Here is a 15217-nt window from a genome sequence, read left to right on the forward strand (position 1 = left end):
GAGCCGAGATCGCACCACTGCGCTCCAGCCTGGGTGACAGAACGAGACTCCGTCTCAAAACAACAACAAAAAAAGTTCTATTATCAGTAATTTTAAGGTAAGAACGACTATTCCAAATAGAAATATTTGATCTTTTATTTTTGTATTTCATATAGTGACTATTATATAACATTTCTTCTCATTCACTCATTTATCGTCAATTATTTTTACACAATCATATATTTTTTGAGAGTCTCCCCACATACCCTTGCAGTCTCCAGGTCACTTTTTCGGCTTGTGGAATTTGGTGCAAGACCCAGAAAGATGGCTGGTGGCAAAGGCGCTGCGCACTGTTCATTGAGACCCATAATGTGGCTGTAACTGTCTTCCTCGTACTGCAAGAACACGGCCGGCAGATTTAGATCCTCATACGGTGCCTTCACCCGGGTCACCTTCCCAGCCTCCTTCTGCCCGTAATTTTCCTTCAGGATCTGGTTCTGTTCGAGAGTGGCCCGTTGCAGACACTGAACCACCAGCTGGCTGCATTTGGATGTCAGTGCCAACTTTGCTGGTCCCACCGGGGTCCCCAGAGAGGTCAACGTAATCATCCTGAATCTGAAAGAACTCTGCCATCTCCAGCAGGACTTCCTTGGTATTGGCGTGTTCCTTCTCACACCAATTCCTGCCATGTACATGGCTGCAGTTACAGGAAGGTAGAAGGAGTAGAAAGCTGTCTTGTACTTGAAAATAGATTTATACCTCTTCGGTGAATCTGCCAAGATCGACATTGCCCTGGGGGGCTGTGATGAGGTCCACGGTCTGCCCAATCCAGTCTGATAGGAACTCTGCAGGAAGAGCTCAATCAGGTTCAGGTAACAGGGGTACTCCCGGGAATAGTGCTTCAGCAGGCTGTAGGTGTATTCTTCCAGAAGGATAGCATCACCGATGGCATCCAAATCTATGCCCGGCTTCTGATACCAGCACGTCTGTCCCCGGCAGGTAAGGGATGAATCTATGATGTTATCTGCCACCAGGAAGAAAGCTTGCAGCGGTTCCACACACCATCCCACAGTCAGGGCCCGCTGGAGATTATCAGCATCCTGTTCCCTTGGTTCCATCAGTTCCCTGAACACTACTAGCACCGTCAAACTCCGTGATACTTACCTCCACTGGCATTGTACTCCAGGACCTCCTTGAGCCGGGCAATAGCATCACCTGTCTCTGAATGCCCCCATCTCATCCTCAGTCAATACTCTAAAGATCTGGGAGGAGTGCTGAATGAAATCCTGCTTTTCTTGGGCATAAATATCTGATTTCTGGTCTCCATTCGTTCTGAGGGAGGAGCAAAGGGCTCTGTTCCTGGATGTGGGTTCCTGCTCTTATCATCTTTTACTAAATAACTTTCATCATGGTAAAATGTGATCCTAATTGATTAACTAAAATTTTTACATTTTTTTCTTTAACCCCAATATATGCTGTAATTGCAAATCAATACAGTCTTTGGGGATGAGTTAAGCCGCAGACCCGTATGGCACAAACCTTGATGACTCAATGACATTTCACCGTGGATATTAATATTGTGCTTTAGTGCTACCCACTCTTTTACTGGTAATGCTTCTGCCTCTACTTTTAATTATATTTAGCATGCCCTTTTATAATATGTGAGACATGGCTCATGGAAATATGAAGAGCATGTTTACGTCAACAACAAAAAAAAAAAAAAAAGGAAGACTAAAAAGAATGCCAGCAATCCCAGCATTTCTGGAGAAAAAAAAAAGTGGATGGGTCCTTTTTTTAATAGACTACTTTTTTTTGCTTCAGAAAGACATCTTTTATACCTTTTTCCCTCAAATATTCAAAAATTTAACCCTAAAAAAAAAAAGCAAGGAAATATAAACAATGTATAAAACTTTGATACTTGGAGAAGTTTGCCTATTATTTTTTGCTTCATAGTATTTCTTTGTTTTTAGGGGCAGTTTAATTACCCATATACTTTGTTTTTCCTTTACCTTATCCCTACCAGTGTCAACATAGGAAGCAGGCCATATGAACTTATGAGAACACATGTCCAGTTAATATCTAGTAATAGCTGTCATTTAATGCCTGCCTGCCGTGCACTAGACACTGTTGTTAAGTGCTTTATGCACATTTGTACACACCCCCATCATCTAGAACTGTAGGATGTAGGTACTTATTCTCATTTTACAATCGAAGAGATATAATTTTTGAAAATTAAGAAATATGCCCAAAGTTTTATTCAAATACCTTTCAAGGTATAACACTCTGAAGCTAGAACCTATATCCTTTATAATAACGTAACCACACTTTCTTTTCATTTTTGCAAATTAAGATACGAAACTCTTGGAGGAAAATTTGCACTGTTGAAGCTAACTCTGAATAATATTTGAACCCTCAGTATATGTATGTGTTTGTGTATTTACATATATATTAAAAAACAAAATAGTTGATATAATTACTCCTCCAACTCTTAGCCATCATTAATATTTTATAATGTTAAATTGCAATTTGGTAAACTGCAAATAAGATTTTCGTATAAAAATGGAAATATTGTTTTTCTATTTATTTTGAGATATTTAATATCATATACAATACAAAAACTATAATTTTATATATATTTTATGTAACATTTATAGTATATATACATGATATATACTGTTTATATATTTATATATTTATTATATATAACTTGTATATATGGATGTGTATATATATAAAATATGTAAATGATTGAAAAATGCATAAATTTGATAATTAATTTTATTTTTAGAAGTTTTTATAGTAACATTGTTCTCATTGATTATATGTGATATGTTTTATCTGATAATATAAATCTTTTGGCAAATATTCAGATAAAATTATTAATATCTGCTAAAAATTGATTCTATTTATGTCATATGCTAATGATCAACTTCCTATTACCTTAAAAATCATGTCAAACAATCTGTCATATAAGCACCTTAGAAGTCAACCACTATGTCTTAACAACAAGTAAAAAGATGAACAAAACTCAAAAATGAAAAATTCTTCTTGGACCTGTCAGAGAAGTTGATATCACAAGACAAACAACTGTCCTCCAAATTTCAGAAATCTCTGCAGAAGCCCAGGTAAGAAAACCTAAATTGTAATGAATGGATTGCTGAAGGCTAAGGTTGGACAAGTCTGACAGTAATAAGCAAGGACAGAGTCATGGGGAGCCCCATCCTTTTGTGAGTTTTACTTTTAGTAGCTATTCCAGCTCCTCACAATAAATATTAGGAAAAAAATAATATCTTCATGCTTTTAGTAGGATAACAGAAAAAGAAATCATTTTAACATAAGGCAGAACATTCTGTTCTTTTTAACAATGACTGTCCTCAGTAGAAACTATTTTACTATAGCCTAACCTGATGGGATTTTATCAGAGTCTACCCTACCTGGAAAAGGGGATACCAAACTCCAGTTAGCTCTAGCCTTCTAGATGGGGGAAGGGAAATTCCCAATCTTAGTCTTCTCTAGCCATCCAGTCCCACCTAAGGGAGAGGGGGGGAAAACACTGAGAGTCACTAACATAGTTTGTAGTCCAGGAACACGGGCTCACCAATACTGAGACTTAACCATAGAACTATATAATTCTTGCCCTCTTTAACTCCTATCCTTACTATCATACTACTAAAGGCTTATTTGCTGGAATTTCATTCACTCGGTATATCATGTCCAGATTTCAGTAGCTAATTACAAGGCATACTGAAAGGCAAACATCAACCATTTAAAAACCAGTTTAAAGAGACTAAAAAAGTATAAGAATTGGAGTCATATATGGCAGGGATGTTGGAATTATCATGCTAGGAATGTAAAATAACGATGAGGGTGCCAATGGAAGAAGTAGACAACATTCAAGGATAGATAGGTAATTTAAGCAGAAAGATAAAATTTTAAGAATGGATAAAAAAGAAATATTAGAGAAAATAAACACTATAATAGAAATGAATAATACTTTCTTCAGTTGTGTCCATGAATAAACTGGACACAGCTGAATAAAGAATCTTTGAGTTTGAGAACATGACAATAGAAACTTCCAAAACTGAAAAGCAAGAAGGAAAAACAGACTGAATAAAAAGAAAAAAATAAGAAGCAGAACAGAATATCCACTAACTGTGGAGCAACTGTTACAGATTATGTAATATATGTATATTGAGAATACCAGAGGAAGATAAAAGAGAAAGAAAGTGAAACAATATCTCAAGCAGTAATGACTGTGAACGTTTTCAAATTAGCATCAGCCACCAAAGCACAGTTCTAGGAAGTTCTGAGAACACCAAGCAGAATAAGTGCTAAGAAATTGACACTTAGGCATATCATATTCAAACTTTAGAAGATGAAGAAAATTTTGAAAGCAGACAAAGGGAAAAAGCACTTCATCTATAGTGGAGGAAAAGTAAAAATTACATTCATTTTCTCCTCAGAAACCATAGAAGCAGAGAATGGCATGAAATCTTTAAAGCATTCAGAGAAAAAAATTATCACCAATTTTGTATCCTGTAAAAGCGTCTTTCAAAAGTGAAAGAGAAATAAAGATATTCTCAGACAAACAAAAATTGAGGAAATTTTTTGCAAGTAAGCTCTGCCTTGCAAGATATAGAAGAGGTTTCAGTGTTTCTTGCCCCCAATTTATTCAAGTTATTTATTTGTTTATTTGCTATTGTGTTACATGGGTTTTTTAATACATTTTGGATATTAACTCCTTATCATATATATAGTTTGCAAAATCATTTTGAATTGATTTTTGTATATGTTGTGAAATAAGCATCTAATATTATTTTTCTGCTTGTGGATATTCAGTTTTTTCAGCATTGTTTATTGCAAAGACTATTGTTTTTCTATTTGTATATCCTTGGCACTCTTGAATTTCTCAAAAGATGACATACAAATGGCCAACAGATATATGAAAAGGTGCTTAGCATCACTCATCATCAGATAAATAGACATCAAAACCGTAAGGGGTTATCAGCTTACAACTCTTACAATGACAATTGTAAAAAAGATGAAAAGTGTTGGCAGGGAAATTCACCCTTAATAAAGAAGGAAATCCTAACATTTATGACAACATAGAATAACATGGAGGAAGACATTATGCTAAACAAAATCAGACATACACAGAAAGACAAATATTGCGTGATATCACTTACATGTGGACTCTAAAATAGTCAAACTCATCAAAGCAGAGAGTAGAATAATGGTTACAAAGGACTGAGGGGGTAGCAGTGAAGAAATGGGTAGGTGTTTGTCAAAAGGTAGAAACTTTCAGTTGTAAGATGAACGAATTCCGTTGACCTAATATACAATATGCTGACCACAGTGAATGCACTCTATTGTATATTAGAAAATTTTTAATCGAGTAGCTCTTATACCACACACATATACACACATACAAATAGCATCTGTGTGAAATAATGGATATGCTAATTAGCTTGATTATGATGATCATTTCACAATGTATATGTATGTCAAAACATCAGGTTGTATATCTTAAACTTATACAATTTTTATTTCATCAGTTATATCCCAATAAAATTGAAAAAAGTTCTTCTGAGAGAGAAGATAAGGATACAGATTAAAAACTTTGATCTATATACAGAAGAGGGTCAAATAATGAATAAGTGAAGGTAAGATACAAGTTTTATCATATTTAATTGATCCAACAGATAACAGTTTGTTCAAAATAGTAGCAAAATGTTTTCAATTATGTGTACTCGTGTGCATATCTATATTTATGTATGATCATGTATACTTATGTATAAATTAAATGACCAATGATGATACAAAAGATGAAGGAATTAGAAATATGTTATCATGAGGTACTTGCATTATCTGCAAAGTAGTATACTGTTACTTAGAAGTTAATATGAATTAGTTGTAAATATGCAGTGTAAATTCTAGGGCAATCACTAAATAAGGTATATATATATTCGTGTATGTACGTGAGTTTGTGTATAATTGATATGTTAAAGAAATTAGAGAAAAGTGGAATCTTAAATAATGCCGAATTAAAACCCAAAACACAGAAATAATGTAGAAGACGAAAACAGAAACAAAGAGCATGGACAACAAGTAGAAATTAGTAACAAATATGGTAGATATCAGTGTAATGATAACAATCATCACTTTAAATGTCAATGGTTTAAATACACCAATTAAAGATCAATACTGTCACAGTGAATAAAAGAAGATACCCAACTATGTATCATCTACAAGAAACCCACTTTATTTATTTATATTTTTCTTTTGCAACTTTTATTTTAGATTCAGAGGTTACATGTGAGGTTTGTTACATGGGTAAATTGAGTGTCAGGGTTTGGTGTATGAATTATTTTGTCACCCAGGTAGTGAGCATAGTTTTTTAACCCTCACCTTTCTCCCTTTCTCCACCTTCAAGTAAACCCTGGTATCCATTAGATTCCAGTTTGTGTCCATGTTTACTCAATGTTTAGCTACCACTTACAAGTGGGAGTATAGGAAATTTGGTTTTCTGTTTCTGCATTAATTCATTTAGGATAATGGACTCCAGCTGCATCCATATTGCTGCAAAGAACATTATTTTTTCTTTTGTATGGCTTCATAGTATTCCATGATGTATATGTACTACATTTTCTTTGTTAAGTCCACTGTGATGGATACCTAGGTTGATTCTGTGTGTTTTCTAGTATGAATAGTGCTACAATGAACATACATGTGCATGTGTATTTTTGGTAGAATGATTTATATTCCTTTGGGTAATATATCCAGTAATTGGATTTCTGGGTTGAATGATAGTTCTTTGAGAAAACTCCAGACTGCTTTCCACAGTGCCTAAATTAATTTACACTCCCAACAGCAGAGTATAAGTGTTCCCTTTTCTTCAAAATGTTGCCAAAATCTGTTATTTTGTTACTTTTAATTAATAGTCATTCTGATTGGTATGAGATGGTATTTCATTGTAGTTTGATTTGGATTTCTCTAATGATTAATGACGTTAAACATTTTTTCATATTCTTGTTAACTGTGTGTCTTGAGAGGTGTCCATTTCCTTGGCCCATTTATTCATGTGGTTATTTTTACTCGTAGACTTGTTTAAGTTCCTTATAGATCCTTGACATTACACCTTTGTCAGATGCATAGTTTGAGAATGTTTTCTCCCATTCTGTAGGTCATCTGTTTAATCTGTTGATAGTTTCTTTCGCTCTTCAGCTTTAGTTTCCACTTGCCTGTTTTGATGTTGTTGTTGTTGCAATTGCCTTTGGAAACTTCATCATGAATTATTTGCAAAGGCCTATGTCCAGAATGGTATTTCCTAGGTTTTCTTGTAGGATTTTTATAGTTTTAGGTCTTACATTTAAGTCTTTAATCCATCTTGAGTCGATTTTTGTATATGGTAAAATGAAGGGATCTAGAAGAAACTCCCTTTAAATATAAAGACAAGTATAGATTCAAAGTAAAGGAACAGAAAATAATATACCATGCTAACACTAATCAAAATGAAGTAAAAGCAAGTATATTAATTTCATACGGGGCATACTTTGGAGCAAGAAAATTTATCAGGGATAAAGAAGGGCATTAAATAAGAACAATGTGATCAATATTCCAAGAAGATTTAACAATCCTTACTAGGTATCTACTTAACAACAGAGCATCAAATTATGAGACAAAAATTGATAAAACTGCAAGGACAAATAGATGAATCCACTATTATAGTCAGAAGTTTTAACATCCTTCTATCAGAAGTAGATAGACTCAGCTGAGAGAAAATCAGTAAATACATAGTTGAAATAATGAAAACCATCAACAAACTAAATATAATTGAAATATGCAGACAATTAAAAAATCATAAGGCCAGGCATGGTGGCTCATACCTGTAATCCTAGCACTTTAGGAGGTCGAGGCAGGAGGATCACTTGAGCCCAGGAATTTGAGACTAGCCTAGGCAATGTAGAGAGACCTCATCTCTCTATGCTGACAACGTGAAGAGACAAGCAATGTAACAGATGAATGTCAAAATCATTTTGCAGAGTGAAAAAATTCAAACAGAATACAGAGGAAAGATAAGAATGGTTGAAATATTTCATGTTGTAAATGTAATCGTGATTGCATAAATGTGTACATCTTTTGAACTCACCACCTATGCATTTTAAATGGCTTAATATTACGGTAAGTAGATTATATCTCAAAGGCTATGTAACATACTATATAAAATTTAATATTCCTTATTTGGAGCCACCTGTGTAGATGCTTGTCTTAGTTTATTTTCCACTGCAATAACAGAATACCACAGACTGGGCAATTTATAAAGAAAAGAGATTTCTTGACATGCAGTTCTCAACGCTGGAAAGTTCAAGATGAACGAGGCATATCTGATGAGGGTCTTGCTGCTACATCATAATATTTTGGAAAGCATTACATGGTGAGAGAGCATGTGTGAGAGAGAACAAGAGAGAGGAGGGCTGAGCTCATGTTTTTTATCAGAAATTCACTCCCATAATGGTTAATCTGTGATAATGTCATTAATCCACTCATGAGGGCTGACCTCTCATGATCTAATCACCTCTTAAAAGTCCCACATCTAAATACTGTCACAATGACCGTTACATTTCGATGTGACTTTTGGAGGGGACATTCAAGCTAAAGCAAAGTTCAATAACCTTGAGTGTTGATTTTGCTGGCAAGTCATTACTACTCTCTTCCATCTGTTCTTGTTGTTGCTATTCTGTTCTCCAAATCTGAAAGACATGTCTTCAATCTTTTATTCTAAGTTCACTCTTCTCAAATGTGAATAGATTCCTATTCAGAAAGGGTAATGGTATAGGGTGTGATAAAATGGTGTAGAGGGCCTGTACATTTCAATAGAAGGGACAGCTCAAAGTGGCGATTTGAAATAATTTACTGTTAACTCTAACTTATTTTAAAATATATTGCAGGCACATGAATATTCCATACTTATTAAGAAGATGTCTTATTAAACGGGGGTACTTACAGGGTGTTGCCATTTTGTACTAAGCTCCGTTGCAAGATGTTCATGGCCATTAGGAAGGACAGTTTCACTCTCTGTTTAGATTTACTCTGTCAGAAAAATTTTGAAAACAGTGTGAATCAGCACTTTAATGTTGAACAAATTATCTCCTTGGATATGGTAGAAATCTCAGTTCAGTAAGTCATTTATGCATAAATAAGTAATCTTTGTTAATGTTTTTCCATGAAGTACAAATATACGAATAAATTGTTTTTTCGTTATGCTTAGAGATGTCTGAAGATATTTTCCACATGTCTATCAGAAAGCAATAGCAAGTATTTTTACTATAATACTATACATTTTCAGAGAGGATAGGCATCTTCAGGGGTATTTTATTTCTATAGAAAAGAATGCCAAGGAAAATCTAGGCAAGAGTAACTGTCCTCTTTATCACAGTAAATAAGAAATGTATGCATAGAAAAGGTTAAAGAGAAAACTTATTCACTAATTCTAACATCAATAACCTCTTATCATCATTGATAGTACAATATGCAATTAATACTTCTTGTATTCTTTCTTAATTAAGAGTAAGGTTCTGGGTTTAAAACTGCATGCCTAATTTACTAATCTTCTAATTATAGGCAATTTGTTTGAACAATGTGTAACTTATTTTGTCTTCTGAAAATCGGGGTTATTGTTAGCATCTACCTTTTAGCATTTTTGTATGAAGTTTAAGTATGTTAATATCTGTAAGACAGCTTTAAAAAGATCTGAAATAGAGTAAGAGCTCAGTAAAAGTTAACTATATTTATGATGTTTAATTTTGATATATTATCCCTACAATCTGTGAGCATTCTGTTAGGCACATTAATTATTTTTATGTAAATTTCCTGACTTTATCATTGTTCATTAAATGCAAAATAAGAGTTTAGTTTTTAAAATAACTAATTTTGAAAATGCTGTTTATATCTTTCAAAACTAACCTTAAAATTCTGTGTAATTTTTTTAAATCTGCTGTTGCGCTTCTAGGATGAAGTTCCCTTGCTTCACCATAAACAACACTAAGAATTGACTGACACTCATAACTCCATGCTTGCGCTTTAATATTTCTGTCACTGGTCTTTTCTCAGACATTTCAGATATTTTATTTTTAGCATTAGTAAAAGATACTGAAAGTTCAAGTGGAGTGCGACAAAATAGTCAGCTATTTGAAGTTTTGTTCTATATCTCATTATGATGAGAAACATACAATTTTTTTTTTGGAGATGGAGTTTCACTCTGTCGCCCAGGCTGGAGTGCAGTGGCGTGACCTCGGCTCATTGCAAGCTCCGCCTCTCTGTTTCACACCATTTTCCTGCCTCAGCCTCCCTAGCAGCTGGGACTGAAAGCGCCGCCACCACGCCCGGCTAATTTTTTGTATTTTTAATAGAGATGGGGTTTCACTGTGTTAGCCAGGATGGTCTTGATCTCCTGACCTTGTGATCCGCCCGCCTCGGCCTCCCAAAGTGTTGGGACTACAGGTGTGAGCCATCGTGCCCAGCCGAGAAACTTAACATTTGAGAATTAATAGTTTTGTTATGCAGCAATTATAACATGAAATAACAGTACATTTAAAAATTAATTATAATAAAATAACCTAAAGAAAGTAGTGGAACTGGTATGTTACTTCAGGCAGTGAAGTACAATATTTAGTTGTAACAAATGTTAGTTACAATATTTCTGTAACTAAAAGATATAATTTTAATGAAACAGTGAAGTAGAAAAATGTATTCTTTTATGGAATGATTTAATATTTTAGTCAAAATTCTTGAAGTTTATATGATGATTCGTAGAATAAATTTAAGGAGAAAAAGAATTCTGCATGTTCCACAGAGCCAAAACAGGCCCTAGTTCAAAGGACTTTATGCCATTACCTCACATCAGAGTAACTGAATATTTAACAGTAATTACTGTCTTGTGATAGTAGTAAATAGTAATTTGTTCTGTCTAGCACAAGCACACACACATACACACGTCAGACACTGTTGTATTGTTGATAGAATATGATTTGATATATACGTGTCCATAAACACATTATATTGTTCACATTTATGTATTTTGGAGAAATATTTTACAACTAAAAAGCTATTGAGATCTCTGTGGATGAACATTGCGTTTCTATCCCCCCAAAAAACAAGAAAGAAAAAACATAGAAGAAATCAGGACTACTGTCCACGAAAAGAAAAAATTGAGTTTTTATTGGACATATTGTATTTTAAAGGATTCATAAGCATGAAGAAATTCCTAAAAAAAAAAATTTTTTTTCTTTATTCTAAAAGTTTTGTGTACTTCATAAGTAGAAACTTTCTGAGGACAGATGAGAATGGGCTAGATGTAATGGTTTATTCTGCGGCACTTTTCCTTTTAGTTGCAAATTTCTGTTGCTCATTTCAAGTAAGGCTTTAAAACTTGGTGATTTTACTTTTAAATGAAAATTCTTCCTACTTTTTTGATATGCTAATATCTCAGGATGTCATACCTTTTATTGAAACTATAGTGAATACTTCCTCTCTAGTCTTTTTTTGCCTGACCTTTTTTTTTTTTTTTTATTTCCCGAAAGGCATTTCCTTGAAATGTAATCCATTGCTTTTCTACTCCTTCATAAACGCATGGAATGTAAAGCCCTTTGTACCTAGATCTCATTTATTTGATTTCTTCCCACTTTCAAGCAGCTCCTGTATGGTTGTGAAACATACATTTAGAATAATTTCTTCTTGTTGAATTATCTGGTTTAGACAATGTAATTGACCCCTCTGCAACCAAGAAATCTTTTTGGTCTATTTTTAGCTACATTTGTCACCCTCCAGCTGTCTAGGTAGTTAAAATTCCTTTGGAGAACACTGTCAAACAGTGTTGTAAAAATTGCATTTCAACTGCAAAATTTTCAGCATGGAAATGTGTGGGTTCACACTGACCACCTGCTAACATGAATCAATATATAATCTTTTATCAAATAAAATTATGATCAATATTTCTGGATAATAGTAAATAAGCAGCACAGAGATTTTTCTAGATCAAAAATATTTTTTACATAACTTCCAGAAAGTTTTTCCTCTTCAATATTGAAATATACTTGGAAAAGAATAGAAAGCAGAAAGAATTCAATTCAACATATAACATGGGTACTTTATATTTAAAATTGAATACTATAGAGAAAAGAAAGTAATCATGGTTTTAAAATAAGTAACTTTTAAAGAAAAATAATTTTAATCTTTAAACGTAATTAAATGCCTTTCCTTCTTCACATAAGGCTAAATATTGTTATAAGAAAATTTTGGAAAAGACAGTCTTAAAAACATTATAGTGTAATTTGTTTATAGGCCCAAAATTTCATAAATAAACTAATTACAAAGGTGGAAAACCTGTAAGTTTTTAGCCACTAAATTTAGTGGCTCTTCATCCACTAAAATTAATTGACCATAAATTTGTTAGCAGTCGGGCTTTGAAGTGGGAGGGAACTAAGGCGCAGGTACACGTTATTTTAATGAACAATGATGTGTGAAACGAATCATAGCCTTGTCAACAAGATAATGGTGAATTATAGCCTACTCGTGGAGGCTATATGACAAGCGCATGGAGTAGTTTGTAAAAGATGCCAGTTGAGGTTTGTATTTGAAAGCGGAAAAACTAAAGGAAGCTGGTAGCTTTCAGGACATGCCCATACAATAAATCCACTGCATCCCTGTTCTGAAGATTTTGGATTAAGTAGAACATTTGATGAGTTTTCTATTGCTGTTGTAACAAATTTACCACAAATTTAGCAGCTTAAGTCAATGCAAGTTTATTTCCTTACAGTTCTGTAGGTCAGAAGTTTGACATAGTTCTCATCAGACTAAAACCAAGGCGTAGGTAAGGCCGCATCCCTTTCTGGGGTAACTAGGGGAGAATTCATTTCTCCTTAGTGGGTTGGTGGCGGAATTGAGTTTCTTGTGGTTGCAGGTCTGAGATCAGTTTGTCCTTGCTGACCATCAGCTGAGGACTGTTTCTGACTTCTGGAGGCTGCTTATGTCCCTTGGTTCACGGCTACTTTCCTTCATCTTCAAAGCCAGCAAACAAGCCGTCGAGACCTCTCATCCTTCAAATCTCCTTTCTTCTAGTTCTCCTTCTCCTTCCCTTCTCTGTCTCCTTTCTTTTCTTTCTCCTTCTTGTATTATCTCTCTGACTTCACCAGGACAGATTCTCTGCTTTTGGGTCTCATGTACAGGTGTACTTGCTTTTATTGCTCTTTGCTTTATTGAACTTCACAGATACTGCATTTTTTTTTTAAGATTGAAAGTTTGTGGGAACTCTGCCTGGAACAAGTGTGTCAATACTATTTTTCCAACAGCATGGGCTCACTTTGTGTCTCTGTGTCAGATAATTGTTAGCACATTTTAGAAATAAAATATTTTTAAGTTAAGGTATGTATATTTTTTAAACATAATGCTATTGCACACTTCATAGACTTCAGTATAGTGTAAACATACATTTTATGCACTGGAAAACCAAAATGTATGCGTTACTTCCATTGTTCATTTTATTACAGTGGTCTGGAACCCAACCCCCAATACTTCCGAGGCATGTCTGTAATTAGATTGAGCCAACCAGAATAATCTTCCCAGTTCTAAAGGCTAGACATGCAAGATCAAAGTGTCAGCAAGTTTGATTTGTTCTGAGGACCCTCTGCTTGGCTTTCAGATGACTGCATTATTGTTGTGTCCTTACATGGTATTTTTGTGTGTGTGCGTATCTCACTGGTGTCCTGTGTGTCCAAATGTTCTTTACTCAGAAGCATACCAGTAAAATTGGATTAGGCTGCATCTTAATGGTCTCATTTTAACTTAATCACCTTTTTTTTTTTTTTTTAAAGTTGGAGTCTCACTTATTGCCCAGGCTAGAATGCAGTGATGCCATCCTGGCTCACTGCAAATTCCACCTCATGGATTCAAGCAATTCTCCTGCCTCAGCCTCCCAAATAGCTGGGATTACAGGCACCTGCCACCACACCTGGCAAATTTTGATATTTTAAGTAGAGACAGAGTTTCACCACCTTGGCCAGGTTGATCTCGAACTCCTGGAGCCAGGTGATCCACTCGCCTCAGCCTCCTGAAGTGCTGGGTTTACAGGCGTGAGCCATGGCACCTGGCCTTAATCACCTCTTAAAAGGCCCTACCTTCAAATTTAGTCACATTCTGAGGTACTGGAGGTTAGGACTTCAACATATAAATTTTGGAAGTGACACAATACAACCCCTAACATCCAGTAATATTAGGATTTGGGGATTCTAAAGTTGGAAGGAACTTAAGCCGTTTTCACTTGAAGGTCAACTGAGGAAAACAGTAATCAGATAAATTAAGAAGCTCCAAGTGCCCTAGGCAGTCAGTTGTATGCCAAGAATACCAATCCAGGACATCACATTTTCAGTGCAGACTTTATTTTTCCAATATGCCATCTTCTCCCTCCACACAGAGTTATATAATTTTAATACATACATTACCAAATTTCAATAGTAGAGCTTGATTTTGCAAAATAAGCACATAAAAGAACAGTAATGTATGCTATATATTGTGATTTCCTAATTTATAACACTGTATTGATGATAAAAGGCCTATCATACTCTCAAAAAAAAAAAATGAGTTCATCTTGAAGGCAAATGGGAGTTCCTGATGAACCATAGGTAGGTAAATGAAATGATCATATGTATATTTTATTAAAATAAGTCCAGATGATCGGTGATGGATGAATGAGGTTGGAATCTGAGAATATGAAACAACAAGTAACAAACTGTGACAATAACACAAAACAAGTAACATTAATTGAGCTCTTACTGTATACCAGCTATTTTGCTGGATGCTGAAATAATGCACCTTGTGTAGATCTAACTTTTTGACGTAAGTATTGTTTTCAGCTGTATTTAACCAATGTGGAAACCAAAAAGCAGAACGTTTAAATGACTCACCCCAAATAAAACATCTAAGTGGTAGACGTGTGATTTGTGTACTAGGGATCTGACTCTCCAGGTCATGCTCTTAAATACTATTTAAGAATAGTACAATACAATTACAATTACTTATATGCAAAATATACACAATACACATGCTACAAAAGGAAAGAAAATGAAATAAAGAAAAGTTCAGGCCGGGTGCGGTGGCTCAAGCCTATAATCCCAGCACTTTGGGAGGCCAAGACGGGCGGATCACGAGGTCAGGAGATCGAGACCATCCTGGCTAACACGGTGAA

The 15217-nt window shown here is 34.7% G+C and overlaps 1 pseudogene; it reads right to left on the reverse strand.

Moving 5' to 3' along the window:
* Positions 1-206: 206 nt before the first annotated feature.
* The window catches only part of LOC105500859, a 42029-nt pseudogene continuing 27018 nt past the window's right edge, over positions 207-15217 (reverse strand).

The sequence above is a fragment of the Colobus angolensis genome, unplaced genomic scaffold (assembly GCF_000951035.1).
Source record: "Colobus angolensis palliatus isolate OR3802 unplaced genomic scaffold, Cang.pa_1.0 Scaffold69, whole genome shotgun sequence".
Classification (NCBI taxonomy): domain Eukaryota; kingdom Metazoa; phylum Chordata; class Mammalia; order Primates; family Cercopithecidae; genus Colobus; species Colobus angolensis.